General features: G+C 36.7%; 1 protein-coding gene across 1 annotated transcript in view; it reads left to right on the forward strand.

Annotated features, from left to right (window-relative positions):
• The window catches only part of LOC124805178 (vascular endothelial growth factor receptor kdr-like), a 511639-nt gene that overhangs the window by 132405 nt on the left and 357648 nt on the right, over positions 1–21586 (forward strand). The gene's annotated exons all lie outside the window — the stretch shown is intronic.

Here is a 21586-nt window from a genome sequence, read left to right on the forward strand (position 1 = left end):
TTTTTGTTTTTTTCTTTTTTTTTTCTTAATTTATATCTAAAAATTCCTCTATGGAGTAGGAGGAGTTGTCATTCAGAAATTCTTTTAATTTCTTCTTAAATACTTGCTGGTTATCTGTCAGACTTTTGATACTATTTGGTAAGTGACCAAATACTTTAGTGCCAGTATAATTCACCCCTTTCTGTGCCAAAGTTAGATTTAATCTTGAATAGTGAAGGTCGTCCTTTCTCCTAGTATTGTAGTTATGCACACTGCTATTACTTTTGAATTGGGTTTGGTTGTTAATAACAAATTTCATAAGAGAGTATATATACTGAGAAGCTACTGTGAATATCCCTAGATCCGTAAATAAATGTCTGCAGGATGATCTTGGGTGGACTCCAGCTATTATTCTGATTACACGCTTTTGTGCAATAAATACTTTGTTCCTCAGTGATGAATTACCCCAAAATATGATGCCATATGAAAGCAATGAGTGAAAATAGGCGTAGTAAGCTAATTTACTAAGATGTTTATCACCAAAATTTGCAATGACCCTTATTGCATAAGTAGCTGAACTCAAATGTTTCAGCAGATCATCAATGTGTTTCTTCCAATTTAATCTCTCATCAATGGACATACCTAAAAATTTGGAATATTCTACCTTAGCTATATGCTTCTGATTAAGGTCTATATTTATTAATGGCGTCATACCATTCACTGTACGGAACTGTATGTACTGTGTCTTATCAAAATTCAGTGAGAGTCCGTTTACAAGGAACCACTTAGTAATTTTCTGAAAGACAGTATTGACAATTTCATCAGTTAATTCTTGTTTCTCAGGTGTGATTACTATACTTGTATCATCAGCGAAGAGAACTAACTTTGCCTCTTCATGAATATAGAATGGCAAGTCATTAATATATAATAAGAACAACAAAGGACCCAAGACTGACCCTTGTGGAACCCCATTCTTGATAGTTCCCCAGTTTGAGGAATGTGCTGATCTTTGCATGTTACGAGAACTACTTATTTCAACTTTCTGCACTCTTCCAGTGAGGTACGAATTAAACCATTTGTGCACTGTCCCACTCATGCCACAATACTTGAGCTTGTCTAGCAGAATTTCATGATTTACACAATCAAAAGCCTTTGAGAGATCACAAAAAATCCCAATGGGTGGTGTTTGGTTATTCAGATCATTCAAAATTTGACTGGTGAAAGCATATATGGCATTTTCTGTTGAAAAACCCTTCTGGAAACCAAACTGACATTTTGTTAGTACTTCATTTTTACAGATATGTGAAGCTACTCTTGAATACATTACTTTCTCAAAAATTTTGGATAAAGCTGTTAAAAGGGAGATTGGACGGTAATTGTTGACATCAGATCTATCCCCCTTTTTATGCAAAGGTATAACAATAGCATATTTCAGTCTATCAGGGAAAATGCCCTGTTCCAGAGAGCTATTACACAGGTGGCTGAGAATCTTACTTATCTGTTGAGAACAAGCTTTTAGTATTTTGCTGGAAATGCCATCAATTCCATGTGAGTTTTTGCTTTTAAGCAAGTTTATTATTTTCCTAATTTCAGAGGGAGAAGTGGGTGAGATTTCAATTGTATCAAATTGCATAGGTATGGCCTCTTCCATTAACAGCCTAGCATCTTCTAATGAACACCTGGATCCTACTATATCCACAACATTTAGAAAATGATTATTAAAAATATTTTCAACTTCTGACTTTTTGTTCGTAAAGTTTTCATTCAATTTGATGGTAATACTGTCTTCCTCTGCTCTTGGTTGACCTGTTTCTCTTTTAATAATATTCCAAATTGTTTTAATTTTATTATCAGAGTTGCTGATTTCAGACATGATACACATACTCCTGGATTTTTTAATAACTTTTCTTAATATAACACAGTAGTTTTTATAATTTTTGATAGTTTCTGGGTCACTACTCTTTCTTGCTGTCAGATACATTTCCCTTTTCCGGTTACAAGATATTTTTATACCCTTAGTAAGCCATGGTTTGTTACAAGGTTTCTTACGAGTATATTTAACTATTTTCTTGGGGAAGCAGTTTTCAAATGCATTTACAAAAATCTCATGAAATAAATTATATTTTAAATTGGCATCAGGTTCACGGTGCACCTCATCCCAGTCTAACTGCTGTAGGCTTTCCCTGAAATTTGCAATTGTTAAATTGTTGACTGAACGTACTACTTTGAAGGACTGTTTAGTATTGCTGAATGGAGCTACGTCATATATTCTAACTAGCTGTGCACCATGATCAGAAAGACCATTCTCAACAGGCTGAGCATTTATCTGGTTAAACTTATCTTGGTCTATAAAGAAGTTATCTATCAGTGAGCTGCTATCCTTTACCACCCGAGTAGGAAAATCAATAACGGGTGTCAAATTGAAAGAACCGAGTAATACTTCAAGGTCATTTTTCCTATTACCCTCTTTCAGAGAATCTACATTGAAGTCCCCACAAATAATAATTTGCTTCCCCCTGTCTGACAGATAGCACAACAAGGAGTCCAAATTTTTCAGAAATAGATGAAAATTTCCTGATGGGGACCTATATACAGTTACAATTATAAATGTGCCTTTATTTAATTTAAGCTCACAGGCACATGCTTCTATATGTTTCTCTACACAAAACTTTTTTGTTTCTATACTTTTTGCACAATGATAACTTTTGACATATATGGCAACTCCTCCTTTCTCCATATTTTCTCTCATTACATGTGCAGAGAGCTTATAACCACTTACATTTACCTTATCCATATCAGTAACAATGTGATACTCAGACAGGCATAGTATATCTATTTCATTCTCAGCTTCTAAATCTTCCAAACAAACCAGAAGCTCATCTACTTTATTCTTTAAACTCCCAATATTTTGATGAAATATACTTACATTATTTTTAATTATACTTTTATGAGAACCTTTCCTTATTCTAACATTTGCAGTACTCTCCTGTCTGAGTTTCTCATTGTGCTTAGGCCTAGTTCCTATACCAGTGGTCACATGGTGTTCAGAGAGGCAGATTATGTCAATTGGGTTGGGTGACTTTAGTTCATCAATGCAATTACCTAGGACTGAGATACAACTTGGTGGAGATAAAATTTCTGGTGATTGGTGAAAATTTATAATTGATAGCTGTGATTGGTGATCCAATGTGCTAGAATTGTGCTGTTGAATTTCTTTCCTAAACTGAAGATTTGTTTCAATCCTGACCTCTCGTAGAACTTGACATCTTTCTGTCTTACCTATCCTAAAAAAGGTGCTGCTCCAACACCTGTAACCACTGGTATTTTACCATTCATGGCAGTGCCTCCCCCCCTTAAATTTCCTGCTATTACCCAAGCCAGTTTCCCCTTCCCTTTCCTGTTGAGATGTAGGCCGTGCCTGGTATAGTCCCACCTACTGAGATAATCAACAGGAACCACACCAATATGAGCCCCCGCACCCGACACAAGCAGCCGTTCCAACTCCAAATTAACTCTCCCAACAGAAGAGTTCAGATGAGGGCGGTCATGGCGTCTCAGGACAGATACAAATTCAACATTGGTGTGTCTCGATGCCGACGCAATCTTTACCAGGTCACACTCTATACTGTACCCAGGATCTCTGTCGATGCTGTTCCCTGGCCCTCCCACAATAACCACGGTGTCTTCCCTGGTAAATCCTTTACAGAGTGAACCTAAATCCTCTGTCACCTGATCCAGACTAGCACTTGGTTTGAAAAAATTTGTGACCTGGTATTCTGGTCCTAATTCCTCCTGCAGAAGTTGGCCTACACCTCTGGCATGAGAACTGCCTAACAACAAAACTTTCTTCCTTTTCTATGACTTTCCTACATTCTTTTTCAATTTCCTATTGAAAGTTTGTTGTCCTGTCTACACCTACCTCTGCTTGAGGCTCATCAGTTTCTAACTGAAGCAACAGGTCAAACTTATTTTTGACATTCACCACAAAACTGTCAGACTTAGTTCTAGGCCTGTTCCTTCTGCTACCTGTTGCCACTTCCCACCTCTCTTTGCCCTTCTCCCTCCTTAACCTGTCCAGATCTTCCCTAGCCTGATCTAGCACAGCCTGAAGGGCAGCAATTTTCCCCTCCTGTTCCACTATCTTCCTATCTCTGCTGCAAATCCTACATAACCACTGATGAGCCTGATCCACTTTCCCAACACCCACGCCACTGCAGTCCCCCCAGTGAAAAAAACTACTGCATCCATCACACCAAACCCCGGAACTAACAATTCTATGGCAAGTCAGGCACTTCTCACTCATGGCAAAAATAATACTTTAGCTAGAATAAATCAATTAAATTACCAAAAATCAAAAAAGACGTTACAAGAATTAAGCCTATTCACAAATGTATATAAGCAAGTTTCTGATTTAAAATTCCGCTGGTTTTCTGAGATTTGTATTAAAACAACGAAGGTATACGCTATTTATTATATATTTCACTCGATGGAATGAAAAAAGGGCAATTAAACGAGATACTTTAACTTTGATTCTCCAAAAACGTTAAGAGAATAGGCCTATAAACAAACGTATATAGGCAAGTTTCTGATATAAAGTTACGCTGTTTTTCTGAAATCTGTATTAAAACAATGAAGTTATACGCTATTTACGGTAGTTTACTTATTTGTTACTGAGAAACTAGTTAAATTACCTTGAAACAAGAAACAAACACGTTTACAAAATTTAAGCCTAAGCACGACTTCGCGAAGTTACGAGCTTTTCGTGTTTTCTGAAAAAATACGCAAATAAAAGTCAAACCTTTAACAGCAAGACTAAACAATACACTAATGCATGTATTTAATTTGTTGTTGAGGGTTGAGGGTTGAGAATGGATATGATGCTTCACCAGAGCTCCATTAAAAAAGAAAAGGTGCAGAGCCACAGCAGACTGTGAACAATGGAATACAAAGTGTTAAAATTTTCATACATTTTTAGTATATGTGAAATGGGTTATTTACTGATGAAAGCATGTAACCAACTTAAAACTGTGCAGAAAACAGTGGCAATTAAAATGAATGCACCGACTTGCAGCTGTAGGCATTTGAGAATTACAAAAGACCAATCTTTGTCACAGAAATAGATGCTGCTGTTGTATGACTTACCATTTTCCTACTTTTATTTCCCAGTGTTACTAAAAATGTCAGTATATTTGTTTGTATACTACTGTGTCGATGAATTAGGTATTATAGCCTCAACATATCCTGTTGTTGTGGTCTTCAGTCCTGAGACTGGTTTGATGCAGCTCTCCATGCAAACAATACATATCCCATAGGATAGTTAATGGATATCAGTTTCTATGTTTGAAAAATTTTTTACAGAATAATGTCATAACACACTGTTAACACAACCACCATAACAAATCTAAAACAGTACCAAAGCTGTCAGATTTTTGGTAATTTGGACTGTTTATAATTGTCAAAGATGTTGTAAGGAAAATGATTACAGTTAATATTGTGTACCATGTAGTTCAACAGTCTGAGATTACTACTTGTGCCCTAAAAAGGAAAAACATTTTTTTATTGGGGATATTTTCTTAAGGAGGCTAAAACAACTTAGCTCAAAGGAGGAAAAACAAATGTTTCAGAGTGGAAACAATAAATCTGTGTTATTTAAGCCATTGTCAAATTTTAATTAGCCTCTGCTGCAAATTGTCTTTGTTGTGTAAATAGTGGACGAGGGGGTTGTATTTGATACTGCTGGCCCTGTTGTTAGGCACAGTTAATAACATTGCATAAAGCCCTTCAATAGTCTGCAGCTGTAACATTTTCTGTGAAACTCTGTCTCTGATGTTGGATTTCCTATATCTTCCAAAATGACAGAAATTATTCTTCTATCACTTTATCACACGGTTTGTCTCCTTCATTGAGGACTTATCCTCTCACTCAGTTGTCTCACACAGTAGAATTCGTTTCACACTCACAATGTTGATGCCTTTATTTTTAATATCTGTGATTGTTGTTTTGACTTTTCCACATGCTGAAACAGTCCTTCTTACTTCTTCACGTCTCTCTTGAAGCAATTTCTCTTTAGTGTCATTGGACTCCCTATTGATTTCATTCATAAGTGACTTATATTACTATGTTCCCATCTTCACCTGAAAATTGTTATGTTTCCTTCTTTCTTCAATCACTTGAGGTATATCTCCTGCCAGATAAGGTTCCTTCATTTAATTTCTACTAACTGTATGTAAAATATGGGAAAAGCAACCACTCATCTACAATGTTTTGATGTATGGAACAAAGAAACACACAACAGAAGATAGTATTCACTCTAGCCTTTGTGCACCAGTTCTTTTTCTAGCAATAGCACTTACATCCACACAGACACTAACACAATCACACAAACACCCAAATGCACTCTCCTGTGGCCAAGGAAAGACTAATTATTTTCTTGTAACTGTATTTGTCTGCCTAACTTCTGCCCATTTTAGGGACATTTATTCCTCTACTTCTGAACTGGTTACTGTGGAATTCCTTATCACTGTGTCTGTAGATGCAGGAAATTTCAAACACAATTCTTTTTTCTTCATTAGTTCAGTATCCCACTTCTTCTAACTTTGATTCTTTCTGATGACCACCAGTGAAAATCTCATGGATGGGGTCTGCCAATAGGTGGCGCTAGTTGGGAATATGCGTCGGCTGGGAGGCAGGCTGAAATAATCAGTGCATTTACAGTAAGCATTGTGTCTGGATGATGCAGTGGTTAATGCAACTGCCTAGTAAGCAGGAGATTCTGGGTTCAAATCCCAGTCCAGCACACATTTTGAATCATTGTTGATTCTGTATAAAATCCCTATGTAGCTGACATCAATAGTCCCTTCCTTTTCCTTTTCTTTTCTTGCTCCCTCCTCCACCTTCCATTTATGTAATATTTGTAGTAAGTGACTCTTTGCCCTACCTTCCTACATATAAAAAATTCTACATTTTTTTTCATATTTTATGGAGATTACCCAAAATTTGGTTGGCTAGAAACTACCTCTTCTTTCTGCTCCATGCCACAGACCCCTAGTATGTTTTTTCTCGTGGTCTCCTCCTTGACAGTTGGATAGAGAACAAACCTGAAGTTTCTGCGAATGGAGAGATTATCATGACATTTCATCAGTTACTGATAATGTTTCCACTGGATACAAATTTCCTTCAAAGCGATGTTTTCCTTGCCTTCTGCATCCTCATACCATAGACTGTGGTGTACACCTTATACCATAGACTGTTATCACCTTTTCATTTTGTGCCGTTTCACATGCTAAGGGCAATAATGTGTCTTGAAACTTCCATCTTCTCCTCTACCCTCTTTAACAAGGCTGTAGGGAGTTTGAGGATGACTCATTATACCAGAAGTCTTTGTTCACCATTGCTGATGATTGTTATTGGTGATCGAGACAGTGACAGGGATCAAACTGGAGATGCACCAGGGGTAAAAAATTATTTTTAATGTATCAGTACATCAAAAAGATTGATTCTTATTTGAACTGAATGGAATGATGAGCTGTGAATGGAACAATGAGTTCTGAATGACTTAGTATTTAAATTTGTTGTCCGAGAAGTATCCCACTGCTGATTTACACACTTTTTGTTTAACAGATTTGCTTAATTTAAAGCAGTAATTGTCAATTTCACTGCTTTTAAAATAAAGAAAACTATAAAACTCATTTGCTAAATTGTACCTGTATTTGCAATTGATATCAGAGAAAATAGTTTATGAAAAAGAATGGTGTGGGGACTGTTTGATAAAATCAAAAAATCATTCTGTCATCTTATGAGGGTCTTTCAGTAAATATTGCCGTAATGTTTTTACAGTTGTTAATACATACAGGAAAAGTAGTTTTATACAACTCAAATTTGATGTATCTTCTGCATGTTTATGAAGTTTTGAACAATTCCAGCCGATGTTAGAGCCATAGTAAGCCATCAAAAATGGCTCCATGCAAGGCACCCGTTGCAAGGAGTATGCTGTAATTGAATTCTGGGTTGCAGAAAAGGAAACTGTTTTTAACATCTCTAAAAATTTGTGTTCAGTGTGAAGTTGACAGGAGTACTGTTGGGAGATGGGTAAAGAGAGGTAAAGTGCCAATATGTGGAGGAAATGAGCTCTACAATGGGACTCATTTGGACACACTGTCATAATCACTGCTACCAACATGGTGAATGTCTGGATGCCATTATTCATGGAGACCAGCATGTAAGAACTAGGCAAGTTGGCTCTTCAACTATTGATGAGCATTGGAAGTGTGTGCTGTGTTGAAGACTCTTTGATATTCAAAAATGTACTCAGGATTGGTTTCATGAACTCATTACATACCACAAGATTAAAAGAAAAGGCATTTCATCTGAACTGTTCAAATAGTTTGAAGCCAATGGAGAGCCTTTCTTGTCATGGGTCATTAGAGGTGCGAAAATGTGGTGTGTAACTTTAAGCTGGAAACATGTCCCATGTTCACCCATCATGAAGGAATTCAAGGCAGCTCCCTCTGCTGGCAAAGTCATGATGACAGTATTTTGGGACAGTATGGTGTCATTCTCATGAATTTGTTGCCAAGAGGGTCACTCATTAATTATCCAGGGGCCTGTGTGAAGACTAAACAAATGCGAGAACTAATTCCGACTTGTTTGGTCTGATGAGAATTGAAAAGAAATCTTCCTCCAACACAACAGTCCACATCCTCATGCAATTCTTAGGTCATGGGAACACATCACCAAATTGGGTTGGAAATCATTACCTCATCCACCCTATAGCCCAAACCTGGTGTCCTTGGACTTCCATCATTTTCAGTCACTTAAGGATTCTCTACATGGAATCGGCGTTGAAGATGATGATGATGATGATGATGATGATGATGATGATGAAGAGCATAGCACATGCAATGAAAACATGGCTACAGCCAAGGACAAGAGCTATTACCAACAGAGAATACCAGCTCTTTCACAACACTGGCGTAAGGCCTTAGAATGTGATGTAGAATATGTAGGAAATCAGTACATGGATAAGAAATGTTGATAGATATTGTAACCAAGTTTAATTCTTAATAACAAATATGTCCTGAGAAAAAAAAACTAATTGAACATTATTTATTGAATGACCCTGGTATCATGCAGAATGTGGAATTCAAATGTGTTCTCACATCCAGACTTACTGTCGTCCCCCCCCCCCCCCTCCCCCACCCACTCAACTCAAATGATTACTGGTATTACATATGAGGTCTGTTCAAAAAATTTCAGAACTTTTCTACGCATACGATTTACCAGCTGCACATGGTCTCCTCCGAAATACTCTCCTCCATAACTGATATGCCACTCCCAGCATCATTTCCACTTCCAGAAGCAATCTCAGTATTTCTTTTGCTGGATCGTATGAAGCGCAGTCTGTGGATTTTCTTTTATCTCATCTATCATTGCAAATCTTCGTACTTTCAGTGGGGTTTTCAACTTTGTAAGTAAAAGGAAAGTCCATGGGAGTCAGGTCTGGAGAATACGCAGGGTGAGGCAGCACAGTGGTTCCTTTTTTTGAGCAATAGCCATGCATGACTCCTGAGCCATGAGACAAACTTGTCAGCAACTTGATGGATTCCAAGAGGCTGTTTCAAGATTTTATGACATGATCCAACTGAAATACTACATTCTTCTGCACTCTCTCGGACAGTCTGTCTTCAATTGGCATGGACAATTTTGTTGGCATTCCTGACATGAGCATCATCAGCAGAAGTTGAAGGACACCCTGAACAAGGGTCATCTTTAAGTTCCATCTGGCCATTTTTAAACCATGTGAACCATTTGTAACATGAAGTATGGCCTAGAAATTCATCACCGTAGGATTCCTGCATCATTTGGTGTGTCTCTGTAAAGATTTTTTTCAGTTTCTTGCAAAATATAATGCAGACACATTGCTCCTCTAACTCTGCTGTCTCAAAATTCGCATACTGTTTTTCAGATTCATGGCAATGCGTGACCTCATGCATCAGTTAGAATCCAGCTAGAACTTCAGTGTCTCGAATGGGAAATTTTTGGGCATCCTCCTTACAGCCCTGACTTGGCACCAAGTGATTTTCACTTATTCCAAAAACTACAGGAATTTTTGGATAGAAAAACATTTGCAAACGCTGAAGTCCTCAATCGAGCAGTGACATTCTGACTCATAGCTTTGATGGTAGAGAAGTACAACACAGGTCTTGAAAAATTTGTCCCATGTTGCTGTAAATGCCTTGACAGTTTTGGTGACTACACTGAAAAATGTAGTAAAGTTTTGTGTTGATGTCTTTCATTTTTATTTAGTTATGCCAAAATATTCTTTAGTTTCTGGATGATCCTCATACCATTATTTTGTGATATGTTTGTATATGATTTACATCTCTATTCACAGTTGTTTTATTATACATACCAATATCATGTGTTACACATGTAGATCTTGTAGATCTTGATTGTTTTTGGAACAGAAGGATATGCTAATTCCTGTTCACTCAAGTCCTACAGGTTTCAGTGAAAGTTACAGAATGCTTGGTATCACGCAACACATCCTTGAATTGTCTATCTGTTCCAATGTGTAATTTAATTTTTGCTCTGTGCTCCTGATGTAAACAGATCATTCCATCATTCCAATATACACTTAGTCTGTATGTGGTTTTTATACTGTGTCTTTATTTCTTCTTTAAAGGGCCATTTTGCCAGGTGCTTGTCTTCATCACATTTCCAGTATCCTTAGTGGAACATCCATTGCTTCTTAGAAAGTACTGAAAGTACTGTCTCTCATGTCTTAGGTACCATGACTCCCATGTTCTAGTGCAGTGATTCCCAACCAAGGATATTTACCCCCTCCCCCCCCCCCTTTCACTATGGTAAAATGGAAGTTCTGAGAGGTAAAAACAAAATGTGTCCAATGAAGCTTTAGTGATTACTCTCAATTAATTTTTTAAAAATAATCTCCCTTATCAAAATGTTGGTAGACTTATGTATATAACATCACGTAAGTCACCAGCAGCCATATGATACAAACTGCTAGATAAAAGCTCCAGCTACAAAAGTCCATGTACTGTAATCTTAAGTGGTACAAATCATTGTACCTCCTACATATTTTCTATTGTCATTGGCTTACCATGCATAAGACTGCCTTCACAGTTGTTCTGATTTTTTGAAATTGAGAAAATAACTTGTTTTGGTTAATTACCATCGCACCTTCATGGGTGCTGTCCAGCCCACTTCCACTTCTTTTCATATCACACCTGTAATTCATTTATTTGCTTTTTTGTCTCCATTCATTAATTTTGGCATGCATTTCATTTCATTCCATTCATCAATGAACCACCCTCAAATTTTGAATGATCTTTGTGTTAAAAGATTATGTCTTACTGTCATGAGCCAGAACTGTTAATGTGAAACACGTGTTAATGTTTAGTTTCATAAATGTGAAAAATTCAATTTGAAAATTTAATTAGTGTACCAAAATCACTCAAGGTCAGCTTTACTCCTCTATTCCTCACTTTTGCTATCCATTGTATGGTAGTAATCATGTGCCATCATTAATAAATTCTAATAGTAGCTATTTTTTCAGATTTGACATTTGATGTAAACTAGTTTCAGTGGGTGAAGGAATGTTTTCAGGTACTGAAATTAGAACCCAAGTAAAATTTCTTCACCTCGCAAAGGCAACTCTATAAATAGATTTTCATAAACAGAACTGACATTGTGTTGGTGAACAGTTTGTCACCCATAGCCATTATTATTGGAAGAAACCTTAAGAATATCAATTCCATTCACCACAGCATACTTGAGTTAGGGCAGACTTCCAGCTGCGGTAACAATGAGAACAAAAGTAAGGAACTGAATGAGCTTGGTACATAAATTCTGCTGTGCAATTGTGTACACCAAACTAAATATAAGAATGATTCTTAGAAATATGCAGAACTGTGAAAAACATAGAAAATGCTTCAGTTTCTCATTGATCATTAAGAAAGTAGTATTATAAATAATTGGTCACATTAATCTTGTGACTATTAATTTTTTTACACTCTAATTTTTAATTAGGTATGAAACTTTGTTTGGATAACATTTTGTCTCGTCCAGGGGTAATGGTCTCAGAAAGGCTGGGTACCACGGTTCTAGAGCAAGTGACAAGAGTATTGGTCTTTGTCCTGATATTAGCTGGAAAGAAGATTTGAGCTTATGTAAATATTCATGAATACGTATTTGCAATATACAGTATGGCTCAGGTTTACACATTTCCTCATCACTGGCATGTCAAAAAAGGGTAGATGTTTATCTTTCTCTGCTTACATGATAAATTGAATACTGATGGGTTGACTAGTTTGGTGTTTCAGAAATTTATCAAGGCATTCCTTACTATGACTCCAAATGATAAAGATGTCTACATACATGTATTGCACTGTAGGCTTTCAGAGTGCTAAGTCCAGCACCTCCTTTACAAATGGTTTCCACTAGACTAGATGGACTTCACATGGTAACTGTTTCCTGCTGTTTGTAGGAATAACCATTCTGCATGAAGAGATGTGACAGACACCTTGAATAGCTTGATTGTATCATCTGGGGAAAGGGAACCATTGTTATCTACTGACTCATTTTGCAGCATATTTGTAAACAAGAAATCATCATCAAAACTGGCCAGAACATTATTTGTTCCCAATTCCTTAATCCTTTCCCTGTGTTCCAGATAGGAGCAATGCCAACTTTTGATATCTCAAGGCTCAGTCTCCCATGGTGTCAGAATCTGGATCTGGTGGTGTTCTTGTGTGTGTGTGTGTGTGTGTGTGTGTGTGTGTGTGTGTGTGTGTGTGTGTGTGAAATGGTTTGAGCTATGAGCTTCAACCCTTTCCACTACAAACTGGCTATTTTAATACTTCAAGCAATTTGACAAATAATTCCAATGGTTCAAATACTAACAAAGAGATAGAGGGGCTGGCCAGTACTTACCTCAGCTCAGTACAGCCGATAGATACACAAAAAACAGAACCATCCTTGCTACCCTCCCTGTTTTCCTTTCCCTGTTGCTTCATAACCTGGATTGTAAGTAACTGAATCTACTTTCCCTTCTTCCCTTTCTTTCCCCTCTCTCCTCCCTGATGAAGGAACATTTGTTCCGAAAGCTAGGAACGTAAATTTTTGGTTCTGTTTTTTGTGTATCTATCGGCTGTACTGAGCTGAGGTAAGTACTGGCCAGCCCCTCTATCTCTTTGTTAGTATTTGTTTCACATCTTTATATGAGATTTTCCATTAATCATTTAATTCCAATGGTTCATCATTTAGCTGTGAGAAGTCGTTTGAGAGAGTAAGTATTATGTTTACTGTGACAATAAGAATGAAAATTTTTACATTAAACCTGAACTATAATAAAACTGATGGTTTCTAATACATATACATATTAAAATGATGATCATGCTATAATACTGTACATAATCATTTGAAGGTGGATAAAATTATTACATACAAAGTGTAACTCGTACCAGGATAATCCATTAAGTTTTGGATGTGATTTTGTATTTTCCGAGACATTAAGTTGGAAAGCTGTACTGCTCTCTACTTTAGTGGCACTGTTCATATAGTGCAGAAATGTCCTTTTCAGTGCTCTCAAAGAGTCACATATGTGGATAAACTGCCCAAAAGCATAACATTATGTAAAAATTATAAAATCATGTATCTCTGAGCATAGAAATTTGGTGTTAAGAGAGAAGGGGAAAGAGTAGTGCAGAACATAGAAAATGCCAGTACACAAACTCTTTCTAAAAGCATTAAAAAGGGCAGTATGTTTCTATTGTTAAATTTACATTCTGTTTCAAAACAGTTGTATGTTGTGTAAGTGTTTCAATTGCAGATGTTTCATTCCAGGGTGGGATACAGGCTCAGTGTAAAAAAAAGTAGTTAGAGGAAACATTTGCTCAAGTACTGCAACATATGGTAATAATATGCAACAAAAGGTCTTTGTTCTCTCAGTTATGAGTAAGTTTCAACTATATGCATTTGTGTTTCACTTCCATAGTTGTGACATCTTATGCCACCCTGGCATAAAATATTAGCAGTGTTGCCTGTTTTTAGATGAGCAGTAAAATTATAAAATAATGTACTTATAGGTTTATTAATATTAATTCAAGTTGTTACAACTAATATGTGTTGTTAGTCTTATGTTATTTTTATAGCAAGTGAAATTAAGAAGCTACAACGGTTTCAGGCTTGAAGATGCACATTCAGTAACTAACATTTTTACTTGAGGCCAAATCAAAATTTATAACCTGTAGTTTCACCTGAACTGAGTGAAGCTGCATGTTTTTTTAACTATTTAAATAAACTGGTTTTTATTGTATGTACACTTACTGCAATTTTTATTGTAGCTTGCTTGCTGTAATTATCTCTGTCGCTGTAATTTTATTTCTTGTGTAAAAAATATAACAATATTTTAAGAATTGAGCTTATTAGATGTTCAAATATGACATAAAATAAACATGTTTATTTTGATTGATGGAATTCATAGAACAAAGAGTCTGTTTCTTATGTTTGAAAATTCTTCACTTGCAAAACATTCTATTCAAGTAATATTCACTTAAATGGTTTTTTTTATGTTTTTATTACAGTGTATAATTCACAAAAAAGTTAATAGAGGACACCTAACATCAAAACTTTGGATCCTAAGAGGACATCTGTCCTAATTATGCTCCCTTACTTGCCAGGAATTGCTGTTACTATACTCCATAAATAAATCCACTGAAATTGGCACCACCTCCTTACCAGATATTTCATAATGACCACAATTTTTCTATGTCTGTTTCAGCATCACTTGAAATTACGACACAGTATCACATACATCTCATTCAATAAAATTTTTGGCGTGTCTCTGGACATGCCTTTCCATATGAGAGCTGCACCCATGCTGTTCAGAAATCCTCTTATTATGTGATTCTTTGCTGGCATTTAACCACCTTTACAGATAAATATCAAAATAATGCATCCTCCTGTGTTCTAGAATGCATTATCATTTTGTGGCTGTAATGCTGAAAATTATTACTTGGAATTTTTTTCCAGGGTTATATTGAAGGCAGTTAGTCAGCAGCATATTACACAGTAAATTATTTAGCTCTGCATTTGACAAGTAATAGAGGTAATGAAATAGTAGTGATCATAAAGTAGTAACAATAACAAAGGAATATAGTAAAACTCTTTGTGTCACTCACATATGGAATTAGAGGACAAGATTAGATTAATTACAGCATGCACAGAGGCCTTCTTCCCATACTCAATCTGTGTATGGAATGGGAAGAAATCTTAATAACTGGCACAATGGGACCTACCCTGTGCCATATATTTCACAGTGTTTTGAAGATCATTGATGTAGATGTAGTCCATGCAGAACTGTGTGGTAGGACTCGGCCCTATCAAAATAAAAGTTTTACCTCATACTCAGATGCAAGAACAACAATGAAATAATCATTTTCTTCCTTGATGAAGGTGATGCTGATCAGTGGGCAATATGCAGTAAATATCACAATGGAAACAAAGGACACATCCTATGGTAACCTTTAATGAGCTGCATGGAAGAGACATTCATTAAGACCTGGAATCCTGATCTCTTAGCTTGTTCATTCTTAGCTGTACATCTCTTCCATCTTACCTACAGAGAACAAAAACTTCTCCAGTTCCAATAACAGCTAAACTCCTTTTCCAACTCATTCCTCTTTATTTTTTATCAAACTTAGCCATGTGACTGGATATAATGTAAACTTAGAATTTGTTTGGTTTACTTATTGGGTTATCTGTATAGTTTTATATGTATCTGTATGATTTGCTTTTTATGTACTTAATTATCTGCATGAGTTGTATACAGACACTATTATTAGTTTTTTTGTGTTAAGATATGACAAGTCGTATATCATTGTACATGATAAAATGGATGATCAATAAATAAACTTTGGTTCATAAAAAAACCAACGAATAAGCAACGATATGATTTAGACTGCTGCCAACCCTTACAGTGTAGGAATCTATGGTAAACCTGATCCATCACTGAATCCCCCAATACCTACACAAACAACCGGTGCTGGGCTCCCTCTCCTGCAACTAATGCACAAATCCTGTCCACTAGCAAATACCCGTATCAGTTGCTTACTTCTTCACAAACATAAATCTCTCTTCCAAAAACTCTCAGATGAACATTCCCCCCCCTCCCCCCCCCCCCCACCACTCCCCAAATTACCAGGTCTCAAATGCCTCAATACATTACTCCACCAAGCTATGACTTTAACAAGTCAAGTCCTGAAATGAGGTCATCTCTTTCTGATATCCTTCTGACATCATCCACTGTCATTCATGTAACCTCATTAACATACTGATCAAACTATATGACATTTCCAGACCAGTATCCTTACTCATGGTTCCTGCTCTTGCAGCCATTGCCACTGTTAAACCTGTCTTGTGCACCCACCAACAGCTACTTGCAACATAAAAGGCAGAATAAAACATTAAACCATACATGTTGTTCATAGCATTTTATATGGGAATTTCTGTTACCAAACTGGCTGAGCCTACTAAGATATATTGAAGTAGTGCCCATTTTAATGATACCTGTTTCCCAGTTGCTGAATATTCTCCACTGGATAAAGTAATGGGCGTGAGTGTTTGACTACACTGCATGACTTACTTAGGTCCCAGCACTTGATACTAATTCCTCTAAATCTGGAGAATGGAACTTTTTCCCCACATATCCGTGCATGTTGACACCTTCCAAGATTTAACCATTGTTAAAATATTACCTCCACCATCTCACTTTTTATTTATAATTATTTTTATTTTTCTCAATTTTATTAATTTAATCATGTGTTATCGTTATTGGTGTTTACTTTTTCATATTTCTTGCAGAAATATTTTGCCCATTTCTTTTTTTAATTTTCTCATAATAATATGGTGATGCATGCATCTGCCAATCTATTGTCTGTTATTTGTATAGAACATGAAGATTCTGTAGCAAGACCAGCCATTGATGAGACCAATTTGCAACATGTGAAAGTTGGTGAGAATGTGACTATAGAGTGTAGAATTACTGTACCCACTTCAAAAAGTTTTTATTTGGAATGGATAGTTCCAAATGAGGTGAGCAGTGTTTCAAATCTGTTCTAATTACTATATTGTATCTTTAATCTATGGAGAGGGACTTGGAAACATACAAATAATGTAATGATGCAATATTTTTTTATGAATTTAAATAATATATAATGAAGGTGTTCTGATATGATACAGCATTTTGAAATTGTGTACCCATATTTGATTTTTTGACTCTTCTGTTTGCTAACAGAGTGAACGTATCACAGTAGAAGAAATAGAGACAGAGCCTCCAATGAGCCCTGGGCACCATCTCACAACTGGAAGAAGAAAATTAAAAATATTTAATGCAAAACTGGAAGACACAGGGAACTACACTTGTAAGGTGGAAGATCGTGCAAAAAATACCAACAGTGAAACAGTATATTTGAAAATTTTTAGTAAGTAAATTTTACGAATATATTTCATCTACTTTCTTAAAACATTATTGGCATCAGATTGATTGAAAATTATTGTAGCTTAAATTTTGAACTGGTGTTTATGTTTTAAATACATTTACATAGTAAACACTAAACTAGTGAAGGGTAAAGTTAGCTCTATTCCACTGTGTTTTTTGACAGGGGAGAGAGCAGGATTCTATGAAGAATTTAAGCAAAAACCTCCATCTCTATTTACAAGGTCACTTGCTAATTTAATTTCAACTACTTCCATAACAACACTACCCCAATAGCTGGAAGTGCTTGCCAGAATCTCAGTGTTACATGCAATAGAATGACAGGTGTGAAGAAAATGTCCTGCAATAACATATCTGCTTGTCTGTTGTAAGTTTGTGTGACACTTAGGCTCAGGGTACCAGTCCTCTATGGTCCCGATAGTCTGACCAATAAATGATGTTCCACACCTGCAAGGAATGCATTACATGCATCCTTATGCAGATGAACATCATCCTTAACTAAATGTAAAAGTCGTTAATTTTAGGTGTAGATGAGGAAACCCATCATACATCATACTTCTGCAAAAGATGACAAATGTTGTTGAAATGTTCCCTGTATAAGGCAGAAAGGCTGTAGAATTTGGTATCAACTTGGTATTATCACCACTCACCCAGTGTGTGTAGGTTGATAGCACACCACACATCTGATTTGTCATTCACTATATCCATTCTGACAAAAGGTGACCTTTAGATTGGCTAACACAGCTGAGAAACTCTCATGGTCTGAAACAATATAAGCTCTATGAATGAAGGTGCAAAGTACCCCTTCATGGTGAGCCAGATGGTGAAAACTATCAGCTTGTAGATACAAGTCAGTGTGCACAGGCATCCTATACACAGCATCCTTCACAAAACATAGCATCAACTTTCCTCCTGACCAACACATCAAGAAAGTGTAATGGTCAAAACCATAGCAGAACTTGAAGCAGAAGACAGAGCCCAGAATTGCAGCAAGCACCAAAATCAGAGCACAAGCCATGAACATCACTCACAGCTGGCAATCGCCCATACTTGATTAGCACACCTCAACAGCAGCAAGATTTCATGATACTGTTGGTGTTATGTAAGAAGATGGCCCAATTTTCAGCCATTCTGTGCATCCCTTTCCACTAGCCACTTTCCGAGCAGGTAGGAGAGTGTTACAGCTGGAGAGTGAGAATCTGTCAGAGCTGTAAGAACTGTAGAAACAGTTGGTTTCGTGTTGCCTGGAAAGCAACAAAATCGCAAGGAACCTGTAACGCAAACTGATAGTTTTAACAATGATGTTTTATAGTGCTCCATGTGAATGATGAATGCCTGACATAACAAAAACATGTGACAGTTACGCAGGCTTCAATGGTAAGTGCTCCGTCAAGGTAAAGAATTTTAAAAGACATTGGTTCCTGATATGTTAAGAAGAGAGTTTTTAGTTCAAAGAAGTAACCTAGGTGCAGCAAGAACTATATCCCATATAAAGATTTGTGATACAAAAGGAGGAGGTAGTTCAACGGTGTATGACCTTGAGGAAACATGGATCAATTAGAATCATTCCAAGATGATCTCGCGGAAAATGAGTGATGGAGTGATGGTACTGGCAGTTTTAAATTTCTCACAGGGTTGGGTTCTTGGATAATTATCCTGCATGCTGACTCTTCTTCTGATTTCATTTCAGAGATAAAACTTTTATTTACGTGCAAGAAAAACAGCAGTGATTACCATTCGGCAATGAAAGCTGTCAGTTTCATGATGTGATTCACAATTCTTGTCATACCTTGCTTTGAAATTGGTCATTGTCAGTTATAATTCAACTGCTATAGAGAAAACATCAAGTACAAACATCAGAAAAGTGGTTATTTTTCCCCGGCATGAAAATAAAAATATTAAGCACCGTATAAACTAGACTCATACCAAACTCCTGCAGCTTGTTAATTTATACTGTACAAGTCGCATGACAGAATGAACAAACTTGACTTCCTTGCATGTGAATGGGATCACACCATTTTGCGTTCCCCCTTGTATCACTGTCATTATAGCCCCATGGAATTAATTTGGGCAATGAGTTTTAAGTCTATGTGGGAGCAGAAAACAAAACATTCAAGATAACATACAGTGAACTGCTTGTGCATGAGGCAATAGACAATGACACAACAGACAACATCCCACCTGTAGCATGGGCACAGTCTGTGTGGCATGCTGAAAAGCTTCAGAAGGAAGAATTTGACAGGGAAGTGATGATGGTTATAAGCCTTGAACCTATCATCATAAATTTAAAATCAGATTGTTTGAAAACAGACTCAAATAGAAATGATGATGGTATTATGATGTAGACGTTGGAACAGAGTAATAATATTTTTTAGTTTTAAGAACTCGTGGTATAAAAAATGTGTTTGTCAACATACCAGTTGCATGCATAAATGAGAACTTCCTAGCCTTTTTATTAGGACTTTGTATTCTTTTAATTATGAAGACTATAATGTTCAGCTCGTATTGCCTGAGGAGAAGTTAAGCTTCTCCCACCATGTTGTAAACCTCTGTCATTTTCTACGCACGAACTGGATAAAGACTTAAAATGAGAGTAACTGTTACTTGTTGAGATATCAGTGGGTTTCAATGTTGTTGGTCAGATTCCCTGGAGTTATTCGCAGATGATGGTTAATTGTTTGCTTGTTCAGTGGATTGTAAATGTGGTCTCTCACTGTAATATCGAACATGTTTGTTTACACCATAATGTCCATTAACAACAAAAAATATGACATCTTACTGACTATTTTTATAGAGTCTTCTACATTAATCTTTTCTACCACTAATTCTTTTTTGCATGCAGTGATTACACTTGAATATTTTCAAACACACACACACACACACACACACACACACACACACACCCCTTACACATTTTTAAAAATTCTATTGAGCAGAATCAGTTGTCAAGCAAATATAATGATTTCAGTTTGTGCCTGAAGTTAATTTTCTTATTATTAAATTTTTACTTATAATGCTGTTCAAATCACAATAAATGGTAATTATTGCAAGCAGTTTCAATGTTGTTTTGAGAGAAATTGTACTTCACGTCTTCACAAAGTTGTGTCAGCAGTTCTCGCCTCCTGACGTCATGCAGAGTAAATCTGTGGAGCAATTGACATGAGTTAATGACATGAATTAATATTTCTCTCATGACAATTGATCGAAATTGGTTTTAATATCTACTATTCCCCTCTTAGACTTGAATGTATAAATACAATGTACCGTGGGCAGATGAGCCTGGCTGGTGTCTGCAGCAATGCCGTTCAGCAATGTGGACTTTGCTTGGCCACTCTCTGATACCGCACATGCACAGTTCTCATCTCCCCCCCCCCCCACCCCCCCCCCCCACCCCCTCACCCCCCGCAGGCTTCCTTTCTGCTCCATCGTTATGCATGGAAGTGACATCATAGGTGATGTGGGCTTCAGTGGCCTATGGTAGTTTTACAACTCTGATATTGACTCATTTAACCAAGCAGAAGTTGTTAACTACCTCTCAAATTGGCTTTTGTAAAGGATTCTTCGAAGGGACAGCAATAGAAAACATCAAAACTGAGGTACTGGGAGAGCTGAATAAGAATTTTATCCTGCTTTAGTGATCTTGCAAAAACTTTTTATTGGGCGGATTAAAAATTCTACTTAACAGACTAATATATTATGGAATGAATGTACTTTACCTTCTTAACAACTGAGCATCTCATTAGCAGACTGTGAGATATGCATCAGAGTCAGCTCAATCAGGGAATATAACAGTTAGGGTCCCACAAGAATCTATGCTGGGGCCAGAATGACATGCAAGGGTGGTTCCGTAACTGTAATGTTTGCTGATGACACAAAGATGCTAATCAAAGAGGAGATAAAGCTCAGATGGCTGAACAGGCCTATAAATTGTTCACAGCTAACACTTAGTCATAACCATTTTGCTGCCAGATGTGTTCTCTGTATTCTGTGCTGTGTGTGGCTTTGTTGTTGCTGTTCTGCTTGCCATACGCTTCTACATGTGCTGACAGACGGCATTCCAGCTGCTATGAAATAATTATCATACAATTT

Source organism: Schistocerca piceifrons, chromosome 7 (genome assembly GCF_021461385.2).
Source record: "Schistocerca piceifrons isolate TAMUIC-IGC-003096 chromosome 7, iqSchPice1.1, whole genome shotgun sequence".
Taxonomy (NCBI): domain Eukaryota; kingdom Metazoa; phylum Arthropoda; class Insecta; order Orthoptera; family Acrididae; genus Schistocerca; species Schistocerca piceifrons.